At 37.5% G+C, this 12486-nt stretch overlaps 1 pseudogene; it reads right to left on the minus strand.

Annotated features, from left to right (window-relative positions):
- Positions 1-1734: 1734 nt before the first annotated feature.
- Positions 1735-12486, minus strand: part of LOC130455592 (ruvB-like 2) — a 30643-nt pseudogene continuing 19891 nt past the window's right edge.

The raw sequence follows: 12486 nt of genomic DNA on the forward strand, positions 1-12486 counted from the left end.
GTACAACTATATAAAAAACAAATACAAAGTCAGTACAAGGTAGATAGGGTAGGAAGATACTAGCAGTTGGGAGAATCAAAAAGAAGATAGTTTTTGAACTGTGTCTTAAAGGAAGTGAGAGATTCTCTGAAATGACTGTGAGGACATTATAGGGGTGTATGGGATATTTAGGGATGACTGGCACCTATAAGATTAAAATAATATCCAATAACTCCAAGTATTGCATTTATAAGATTTATTAATAATCGCTTAAAATATAAGAAATAAAAATAAAAGTAAAAGCCTAAGTAAATAACACATGAGAAAAATTCTCCTGCTTGGTACTCATCCAACCTCCACCAGCACCATTTCTGGGAAAAGAGAGGGAGGACAGAGACACTCTTATAACTTTATCTCCAAAACATAAAGATGTAACATGAGAAGGTAGATGGAAAGCTGGGAAAGAGAGTTTTGGGGAGCAAAATTCTAATTATATAATTCTCCCTGTGATTCCAGGGAAACAAGCATGTAGAAATCTCCCGGATTTACATGCCCAGTTTCCCCAATGAATCATTTCACTTTAACCAACTTATATCTCTAAAAATCTTTAACTAGAGGTACATACAATTTTGCACTTTCTAAGGGGAAATTACAATAATTTGGGGATAAGAGGTAAATAAAAGAAAGAGCAAAACCAATGATTGCTAGGTGAGTTGACAAAAAGACAATTAGGAGGCAAAAATATACCCTTTGGTATAAGAGTATACATTCAAAATAAATGTGTTCAACTCCCTCGCCCCCCTCCACAGTTCAATTCACTACATCCCAAAGTTCATTCTGAATCTTTTGGTATAGTGTATGGTTTATTTAGGCTTCTTTATCGTGCTTTCTCTAAACAGCTCACTTTTTTGATTTGGGGAGGTAGCAAGTTTCTTATCCTAAAATTACTCTCAAACAAGAAAAAAATTTATAAATCTAGAATTTTATGACAATAATAAAATCCCCCCTGAGGAGGGTGTTGACCAATACATGGATCACCCTGGGATACATGGCTAAATTATGAGGTATATGAATCAATTGTCAAAAGAAAATCAAAGACACACAAAAAAACAAATAAAAGAGAAAAAATAATTTCTGGATGGAACATAAAATATCAAAGTCCCATGTGTAAAAATTCTAAGTAAGGAAGAACAAGCCCATAACAGGTCCTTGAATCAGGGCCCAATTAAAGTAATTTATGTCCCAGAAGCCTGTAATAGCAATTGTAACAATGTAACACTTACCGATTGGCAGCCAGGACTACAGAAAATGGTCATACCATAAAAGAAAGAAAAAGGACTAGATTTTGAAGCAAAAGGGAAATATCATTCCCTGGTATGATTTTACCTTTGCTCTCAGGGATAGAGGAGTCAAAATGGCAGCCAAATGGAGGTACTTGGTAGAAGTCTAGATCTGGCACAAGGGAATCCTGCATCTGACTTTGCAAACAGCCGTTTCTTTGAGCCCCAAAACAAGTCCTCTGTCTTGGCACAGATCTCATCAACCCCACCTAGATTGGTTGGTCTCCTTGACCTTGTACTCCTAGGCACTGTTCAGGTTAACTTTGGGCTCTTTGGCACTGAACAATGGATCTTTTGTGATCCCTTCTCCTGGAATCAGACACAATCATTAATGAAAGTGCCACAATATTTAACTATCAATGGCAGGTTTCCATAGTCTAAAGTTGTTTTTTTTGTTTGTTTGTTTGTTTTGTTTTTTTCCAGAACAATTTTATAGAAAGTCAGTGTCACAACTTGGGTACAAAAGTGGGGCAGGAGCTCAGGAGTCTGCGTCTGCGGCCGCTCAGGAGGTGTCCATGGTCTCACAGTTTAGCTCATTAAAGAGGAAAGTGTCCTGGTACTCCTTCATGTACTGTGTGGACCAAGACTCGTCCAAGAAGAGAGAGTAGACCCGCTTAATGTCATCCACCTGCACTTCGGTGCCCTTGCCCTTCCGGCACACCAGGCTGGCGGCTGTGATGTGCTGAATGGCATACCGAGATCTCCAGACCGATTCGGGTCAGCACTGTATAAGCATCTTCACTCATCTCTACATCCGGAGAATATGCTTTGTGTCCTTCTCACCATAAGGAGTGGTGGAGATGATGAGCAGCCGATCTAGCAGGTCAATGGGAATGCTGTGGGGACTCTGGTAGCTGGTACCCTGGATTCCGGTAATGCCTCAGTTGGGAGCCATAATGAGCACAGACGCCATGTCACTCTCCAGTGCCCGGTTGAAGAAAGAGACATTAGAGCTAATGGACATTTTAAACTTATCCTAGTACAAATAAAAAAAAAAACATTAATACTGGTAACATGTGCTTCAAGTACAAAAAATGAAAGAAAACAAGAAAACTAAAATACTTTATTGTACATACAAGGAAGAAAACAATAATAAAATTAAAAAAATTAAAATATATATTTCACATTCCATGAAACACTGCATTAGCCAAGGAGAGGCACAATACAAAGGATTATCACTCAAAAATGAGATCTATTTCCTTTTTAACTTGGCCATAATCCACAGTGTGAGTGCACATGATTTTCACAAAGTAACAACTTTATAAAAACAGTAGTACAGCATCTAATGCACATTCAAAGAAGTACCCAAATCCCCCCAAATCACAAGACCACATCATCTTCTCCAAAGGTTACTAATACAAGTTTTGTCCAACTGGTTTATGGACTTTTATAATGGTATCTTCTCCAGTCCAGGCATAGGATGGTACAAATAAAGACAGATCAACTGACTATATAGCTAATAGCCAAAACACAGTAACAGAAAGTGACATAGTATAACAATATTAAAGATTAAATTAATATGTAAACTTAAAAACAAAATTAAATTTTAAAGCAAACAATCAGCAAATACAATATATATGACAGGATGTGAACAATGAATTCAAGAGTCCTTTTCTCTAATTCTAATAGCTGTGCTACAGAGACTTCTTCACTATTTGGAGGGGAACAAACTGAAACAGTTAACATCAATAAGGTAAATTGAGTCTGAAAAGTCTTAAAATTCACCTCTAGACTCTTTAAAGTTCCTTCTCCTCCCGAGTATCATTATCCATTTAGATTCCTTTGGTCACACATCTGGGGTTCCCCATATCTTCACTGAGCATAGTGTGGACCCACCTTATATTGAATGTATTGCAGAGACTTGGCATGCTCAGGTAGTAAGGGGGATTGCCAACCCCTTTTAAGGTATGCTTATCTGTCTTTGGTTTCTATCTTTCACCCAACTCTTGCCTATGGCTCCAAGAAGAGGTAGTAAGCATAGAAGCTACACCATGGTCATCCTCTTGGCATATGAGGGTAACCAATAGACCATAAACCTCTTAGTGAGTTAGGAGAATGTCTACTACCCCAGGCTCATGAAGACTTTCCCCAGTGGAATGGGTATATGAGAACAGTTGTTTAAACATCCATGAAGGAGACTGAGGCCAGAGCTGTGGAGTGCTTAGAGCAGCTTGGTCAGACATTGAGGATGGAGGACACCAAGGTATCCTGAGCCATCACAAAAGCCACTCTGACTTTTGTCTTGAATGGACATAGATGACTCCCGAAGAGAGTAAGGCTGATTACTTTGTGCAACTCTGAGTCACTGAAATCCAAATCACAAACAAGTCATGGCATTGATCCTCTTCCAAAATGAAGGATGAACAATAACATTCCAGGCATGAGATCAGCCAGGGTGAAGGCACAGAGATGGAGTTATGGCACATACAGGGAACAGAGAGAAGGCCAGCCAAAGGGTCACAGTTGCATAATATGAGTAGAATATATATATATAAAGATATATATATATATATATAAAGATATATATATATAAAATCATCATGGAATCCATCTGGCCACTGGTTTCTGGGAAGCATAAGGTACCAAAAAAATCTGAAATATATTCTTTAGTCAGTCATTCAATAAACATTTATTATTCATTTGCTATGTGGCAGGCACTATGCTAAGTGCTGGGGGTTTAAAGAAAGGCAAAAAAACCCAACCTTTGCTCTCAAGGAGCATAGAAGAATAACCCCCACATCTACTACATTTAGCAAATTGCAAAGCATTATGCTCGAAATGCCTTTCTAGGTAAGTAGTGCTCATATGATCCCTGTTTTACAGATGTGGAAACCAAAGATCAGAGAATTAAGTGACTTCTCCAGGGACTGGGTGACTGGTGAGTATCAGAACCAAGACTTCAAGTCCTGTCTCCTGCTGTCCCAGCCAATGTTCTTGGTAGAACTTGAGACTGACTATCCAGTCTTTCTTTGCTCATTACGTGCCTAGTGCATCTCCCAAATCCTAGTCAACCTTATCTACCTAAACCAAAACCAGACTATAAGAGAACAGAGTGATGTCTAGAGCTTCTAATTGTCCCATATTTCCACTTAATATTTTCTAATGAGGTGAGACAGGCTTTCCTGAGGGCCCAAATCACTATGTGAAAAGTTTGTTTTAAAGGCAGGTACTGTTTGTTAACTCTTAGAGGAAATTAATTGAAAAAAACATGGGAAGCGCTGAACTCTAATTCTCCCCCTCCCACCTTCCCAACCCTCTTCTCCAATCTTTCAAAGCCTAGTTCCATTCCTTTACCTTCCAACACTCTATCCTGGACCATACCAGCCCATAGGGTTCTATATTCTCTGAACTGCTCTATAATTTTTCTGTGCTCATTTACCTTTGTATACTTCCTTATATTGTCTTACTTCTTAATTATTTTTTGTAGGTTTTATCTCTCCATGCATATTGGAATAAGGACCATAATTTTTGTTTCATATCTATGGATCATTTATTACACCTTAGATAATATGTAGTTAATGCTTTTAAAATGTATATATGTGTATATGTGCAAATTCACATGATAGGAAGTGCAGAGGATAGAATACTAGGCCTAAAGTTAGGAAGACATAATCCTGAGTTCAAATTTGGCCTTAGACACTAGCCATATGGCCTAAGGCAACTTACTTAACTCTGCTGGCCTCAATTTCCTCATCTGTACAATGAACTGGAGAAGAAAATGCCAAACCATTCCAGTATCTTTGCCAAAGAAACTCCAAATGAAGTCATGAAGGATTGGGCAGGACTAAAAAACTGAACAGCAATGTATATTATATACATGTTAAGATATTATCTGATGAAGGCAGAATACAGAATCTTATCACCCTCCTTGTCCTGAGCAACATATGTCTCCCCTAATATATGGCTTAAGATCATAGTGAGTTTTTTTGGCTACCATATAATACTTTGGACTCATATTAAGGTTGCTCTTCCCTTTTTGCTTAATTCAATGTCTATCCATACCCCTTGTGCTTATGAGGCTCATTTTTGGAACTCAGTTGTAAAATTTTACAAATTTTTATTCCTTTTAAATTTTACTCTATTAGGTTTGACCCCAGCGATTCCTTATTCTAATGAGAGAACCTTCATCCAAACTCATGGGCATCCTTGTCTTGAGTGTATATGCCTAAGGGGATATAGATACATGCAAACAAAATCACGTCTAAATGTACCCATATATAATATATAACATATGTCTATATACGTGTGTGTATTTGTATCTAAGACTGGTTCTTTCTATTGTGCCCAGGCTGGAAATGCATCAGTCAATCCTATTGCCAATTGGCACAGAAACTTTGACCCCCATTTCAAAATTGGGCAACCTGGTGGCCCTCCACCCCCAGAGCCTCATGGTATTGGTACCAGACTAAATGAGGACATCTGATTGACTTTTGCCTTACTGTATCTCAGAATTCTTGAGCTCAAGTGATTCACTATCCTCAGCCTTGCTAGTATCTGGGATAATAAGGCATATGTCCCTACCCAAATATAATATTTGTTGAATAAATAAATGTATCATTTTCTTCATATGCCTTACCATGTCTCAGACAATAACTTGCACTCAGTGGGTGTTCAGCAGCTCAGATGGAATCTGTAATCTGGTCAAGTCTCTGTCCTCCATTGATGATCCAGTTTGTAGAATATCTGTGTCCTTTACTTCTCTTTTGAGGCATACTATTCAACCATCAAGCACATAAACCCTCAAAATCTTAGACGTAGAACAATCCACATACTAAAGGCTTTAATGTTTTCAAAATACGTTCATCACAGAAACCCTGGAAGATAATTGGAAAAATTATAATTATCTCCATTTTTTAGATAAGGAAATTTTGGTTGCTGGATTTACCTAGAGTCACATAGTTAGTGTTGGTGCTGGAACCAGAAACTAAGTCTGTGAACTTTAGATGTTCTTCCACCATATTGATTGTCTCTCTTATGCTCATAGGAGCATAAAGCGAGATCTGAAAGGGACTTCAGAGGCTGTCTCGTTAAACTTTCTCATTGTATATTAGGAAACGATGACCCAAAGAAGTTGGGTAATTTGCTCAAAGTCACTTAAATAGTATCAGAAATGGGACTTGAACCCAGGTTCTCTGACTTCAGAATCAGTGGTCTTTCTACTCTACCATAATGGTGATTTTTTTTCCCTTTAGTTATTTTTCCATGGTTACATGATTCATGACTGTCCTCACTCCCACTCCCACCCCCTAGATCCACTTGAGATGGAGGCTAAACCCGAGCCAAGTGGCTCTTTAGCATAGTAGGCAGCATGTCAGCCTTGAAAGCTGAAGGTCCCTAGTTCAATCCTCAATCCTCAATCTTCAGAAGGAGGATGTGATATACTGGGAGAGGCTTCTGGATACAAGAAGAGTCACTTGGCTCCACCTCAAGTGGATTGTCTTTCACCTTAGGGTCCATTATTCAATCTGAAAGTGCTAGCCTGAGATTCCCTTCAGGGTGAATTCTCACAGGAACAGGGAACAAGTACAAGCTTTTGGGTCTCCAATTTAGAATCTATTCCTAAAACTTGAGGTTAATCAGATCTTACTAGGCTACAAGTTTGGGGTTTCTAGATTCCATGTTACCAATACAAATACAAATAAAACCAAAGGCAATCTCTGACCTCATGGAGTTTAAAAGCTAATGGGAGAAAGATAACCCTCAGGGAAAAAAAAAAAGCTGAGAGGTGTATGTGTGGGAGGGGGAAGAAATCAGCAGGAGAGGAGGGGGGAAATGATGGAGAAGCCTAAAGAAGTCCAAATGGAGCCTCTTTTTAAGGCCCTGCCCTCCCCTCCAGTCAGAGGAGCAAAGGGTACTGATGAGATGTGAGTATCAGGGAAGATTTAATCTTGCCAGTCTTCCCAATGATGAGTTTCCTGGAAAAGGAAGGCATGATGGAGAAGTCCAAAGAAGTCTAAAAGCAGTGTAGATATGGTGGCCCCACTGAGATTACCTCCAGACAGAACTAAGAAAATATGGGGAAAAGAAGAAATCAAAGAAGATCTTGGACCTACCGATTGGTTTTTATTTTAGTCCATTATGTCACAGAATAATGTATGTTGGAAGGAGGGAGAGCAAGAGAAATAGGCATTATCTCTTTGTGTTAGAGCAATGCTGTTTCAGGTATGTGCTCTCACTTGGTGATTTTTCTTGGATTTGTATCTGTGTTTTCCATGTGTTATGTTTATTCCTGAAAAAAGGTGGTGCGTGCTGGGCTGCACTGCAAGCCGACTGAGGTATCTGGCATAATAAAAATAGCAGCAAATATTTTTATAGTTTAAAAAGATGTTTGAAGCACCTTACATATATTAGCTCATTTGATCATAGAGAATGTTTAAAGATTGAGCAACAAGGACTGTATCACAAGGTTAAGGACAGTTGTGTTCTTGACAATACCTTCTGAGTTAGTCCCTCCTCCCTAAGTTATGCTTCCATGAGGCCAGGGGACCTTGACAATGAGAGCGTTCTTGTTGACATCAATTCAAGACTGGCAATGTATTTGAAATACAGTTTACCTTCTTCCTTTTAGCATATGTGTATGGGAACCCCGTTTAGTTAGAGTATATCTTTATAATCAAACACCACTGAAGAGTAAGCTATAACTTGCTGGGGAAATTATAACATGTAGAATATGATCTAAGTGTAAGAAGTGGAAAAATAAAAGATATTTATAAAGATATATATGACTAGAAACAGAGATAAGCTAGTTGCAATGAGAATTGGTGACAACAAATGGATATTTTGGTAGCCTGGCATCCTTAAGGTATAAAAAGAATAAGAGAAGTCTCCGTCATGGTGAGGACATCTGTAGAAGAGAGCTGAAACAACACCAATAACAATTGCAAATAGAGGTGTGTTGGTAAATGTTTAACAGTCAGCTTTCAGGAGTTGGGGGTGGGGTGGGAGGAAGATGCAAAATACATTTTTAAGTTTAATCTTCATTATTAACCTGTTCTCCATCTTTAGGTCTATACAATCAATAAAATAAAAAAAGTTCTGATGTGTAGTGTTTGTCAGTTCCCACTGACATGTAAATGCTCACCCTGAAGATGTAACAGTTAAATGGACTCCAGCACACTCCTTTAAAGGATGAGAAGATGTGGCAGGGCTATGATCAGAGAAGGAAGTACCCACGCCCATGAAGAAAATCAGGGGTTAGTATAAATATGATATTGGTCTAAAGAAATGTTGTACCCCTTAAGAGAGATTGTTTTTGAAGGGAAAAGAATATATGAGTACACTGAAGATAAAAGCCATCATAGGAAGTACACAAGTGTTATACAAGCCACATATAGGAAAACATGTAGCCTACATTTGAATCAACCTGGTATTCAAAGTTAAAATAAATTGAAATCCTTTATTGTTGTTGTTAAGTCAACAATCATCTACTAGTAAAGATGCAAAGACAGAAGTCAAACACTACCCTCAAGGAGTTTGCTTTTAGGGAGAAGGTTTAAGACATTCTATTGGGGTTGTTGCTTTAAAAAAAACGGTTAAAGTATGGTTCTTCTCATCATCAGTTGGTTTGCAAAAGTTGAAGTCTCTAGGCATCCCTTGATACAGAATAAAAAAATATTCCAAGGATAAGCATCTTTTTGTTTTTATTAAATAAACTAACTCCCTACAAACCTCAATGACTTTGTTAATTGCCTCAAGATGTTGAGTATTTTAAGTATGTTGTAAAATCCCAGCATGCAGACAAACAAAGCTCATTAGCTAGTACTATGCTATGGAGATTTAATTCTAAAATATATTAAGTGCAAAAGCTTATGGCAAGGCAATATTATGCCTTCAAGTTAAACCCACTAGCAATATCAGAAAAAGACAAAAATGAGTACAAAGCTAGTTATGCTGCATTTTGGATCTCTAGAGTTTGGCTTGGGAGGAGGGGTGTGCAGACAGAGGACTGGTAAAAGCACTCAGTTGAAAGTCAGTGGGTCCAAGTTTCAGTTTAGTCTCTGCTGTTAACTTGCTCTCTGCCAAATCACTTATTTTCCTTCTCTAGACTTGAATTCTCTCACCAGTAAAATGAATGAGTTGGATTAAATGATTTCTAAATTTCATTTCCATCTCTGATATTTTGTATTCTAAGATCCCTTTTACATTCTGTGTTCTATTGCAATGTCCCTTTCAGGTCTAAACTGCTAGATTCTAAGGATGTGGTAGGACAGGCAGGATTCAGAAGAGAAAGAGAAGATACTAAGAACAGGAGTATGCTAGAGCCAGCTTGAACTAACTCACTAAGAGCCCATTGTTAAATTTTCAAGGTAAGTAGATACACTTCAGAAATTGACAAGGGCTCGATTTGTTGTTTTGTTGACTGTCTAGATTTCAGAAAGCAATAGGGGACATGTTAAAAATGAAGATTAAACGTTAAGTTAAATCAAAATGTATCCTGTGTATGTTTTGGGGAAGGCAGAGGACTTGAAATATTTAGCAACCCATTCCTGCTTGAAACTAAGTTACAGATATGAGATTTTTTTTCTAAAGAGGAGATAGTTCCCTCTGAGGAAGAATCAACTGATTATTGTCTGAGGAACAATTGACATGAGTCCTCAGCTGTGATCCCAGGTGAGAGGTAATCCAGTAAGGATCTAAAGAAGAGAGACAAATAGGAGTGGCTGAATGCTCCCTGCTTAGACTTATTGAGTCAGTTATTTGTTAACCTAATAGTAAGTAACGACAGAGAGACAAGCTGTCTTCCTGGATCATGTGTAGAAGATAGCAACCATCTGAGACTTGTCACTCTAACAACAATTAACTGCTTCTGCTGATCCATCTGGGCAAAACTGACGTTCCCAGAAGGTGTTAGAAAACATGGTTAAAGATTATGAAGTCTGGGGAGAGAAATTGAAGATCTTAGGCACACAGGTGGTGTTTTCATCACTGCTACCAATATAAGGCCAAGAAGCAGAAGACAAAGGTAGATTAGAGATGTGAACAGCTGCTGAAGAAAAGGATGTTTGAGAATTGGATTTGTAGCACATTTTAAAATATAGGAAAGAAAGCATTTGCCTGGAGTCTTGCAAATTTAATCAAAAGGGCTTTAAAGTGAAAAAGGAAAGAAGAAAAGAGAGAAAACATTCTATATCTCGCCATCAAACTAGATACCACGAGATAAACTATAATGTAGAAAGAATAGTGTTAGAGAGGCTGAGAAATTCACAAATGAAATTTTTTTTAACCCAGAAAGGAGCAAGCAACAAAACCCACTATTCAAAAATGCAAAAGGTATGAAAAACAAAGTAAGGTGAACTAGAGATTCAAACCTAAGTAGGACAGCAAAAGTATCAGTAAAGTTTGGTGGATAGGACTCATATGTTCAATATGACAATTGAAGGGTTGAAAGGCATAAGATAGAGAGTATGTGTGTAGGGAATCTGGGTGGCTCAGTGGATTGAGAGTCAGGCCCAGAGATGGGAGGTCCTGGGTTCAAATATGACCTCATATACTTCCTAGCTGTATGACCCTGGGCAAGTCACTTAACCCCCATTGTCTAGTCCTCATGATTCTTTTACCGTGGAACCAATACATGATATTAATTCTAAGATGGAAGGCTAGGGTTTTTTAAAAAGTGAGTGTATGGAGTAGCCTTATATATTAAGAAGGTAGATGCATATTAGGAAATTCATGAATAAGACAGGGGAAAGAATAGTGGAAGATATTTGGGTAAAAATTATTTTAATAATAGCCAAATATCTTTAATAGTAATAAAGTATATACATATATTTTTATAATATAGGAATATAATATATTAATAGCAGTCATGAAAATAACATCTTGATTAATAGAAAAATAGAGAAAATATATGTGACAAAATAAAATACATGTGATATATAAAATATATGTGAAATATAGAAATATGCTATAATATATATATGAAATATAAATATAGCTGAAACATTGATTGTCCCTGAAAGGGATTTTTTTTTCTGCATACAAACATCAGCAGTTCTAAACTTTTAAAGAGATCAAGTTTCAAAAGTTCACGTGTAAATCAGTTATTTACTCTCAGAATACATTCTCCCACAGTATTTAATGCATGCTGAATGGATTCTCAGGTCCTCTTATAAAAGCTTATTTAACCCCAGAGCAGATAAAATCAAACATGCGCAATAAAAATAAAATATACTATTATTCATAGCAGTGGTAAAAATTCCATCTGGGCTCCTAGGGTCTTCACTTCCTCTCCTAAGACTTCCTAATTTTAACATGCATATTTTAACTTTACCATATATTTTACCATATATTTCATAATTTTACCATATATACACACATGTATAGACCTAATACGTATATATGTAGGTATCTATATATCTATAGTTATCTGTATCTCTATCATCTATCTCTATCTACCTTAACAGACCATTTAAACAGAAAGAAAGGGAACTAAATGAGGAATTCTGGGGAAATATTGCTGCATTTTACACTATATGTCAGATGAGAGAAAAGTCTGGAATACTTTGACATGTACCCTAGATTTTCAGAGAGTAGATTTCAAAAGGTTCAGTGAAGGATGGGTAGGATCCCATGACCCACATTTCTAGAGGAAAAGTAGGCCTACGAGTGATGAGAAATAAGAATGACACTATTTTGATGAGAAGGAAGGGGAAAAGTTGTATGGAGATCATTGGATTATATCTCTACTATCTGCAGCTGAAAGAGACATCAGGGATCCTCTCTTCTTCCCCTCCTTCAGTGGTCAGCTAGTCTGAACTATTAAAAATCCTCTCTGCAACCTAGCTAATGATCAAAGGTCATCCAACCTTATTTGAAGACTCCAAATGAAGGGGGAACCTTATTCCCCAAGGTGACCCATTTTCCTTTTGGCTAGTTCTAATTTTTAGGAAGGGCAGCTAAGGGATATAGTAGACAGAGCACCCTGGGTTTGGAATCAGGAAGACTCCTCTTCCTAAATTCAAATTTGGCTTCAGACACTTACTATGTGACCCTAGCCAAGTTCCTCATCTATTAAAAAAAATAAAATGAGCAGGAGAAGGAAATGGCACACCACTCCAGTATCTTTGCCAAGAAAATCCCAAATGGAGTCATGGAGAGTCAGCTACAACTGAAGAACAACAAAATTTTAGAGAGTTTTTCCTGTTGTCAAGCCTACATTTGTCTTTTT

Source organism: Monodelphis domestica, chromosome 7 (genome assembly GCF_027887165.1).
Source record: "Monodelphis domestica isolate mMonDom1 chromosome 7, mMonDom1.pri, whole genome shotgun sequence".
Classification (NCBI taxonomy): Eukaryota; Metazoa; Chordata; class Mammalia; order Didelphimorphia; family Didelphidae; genus Monodelphis; species Monodelphis domestica.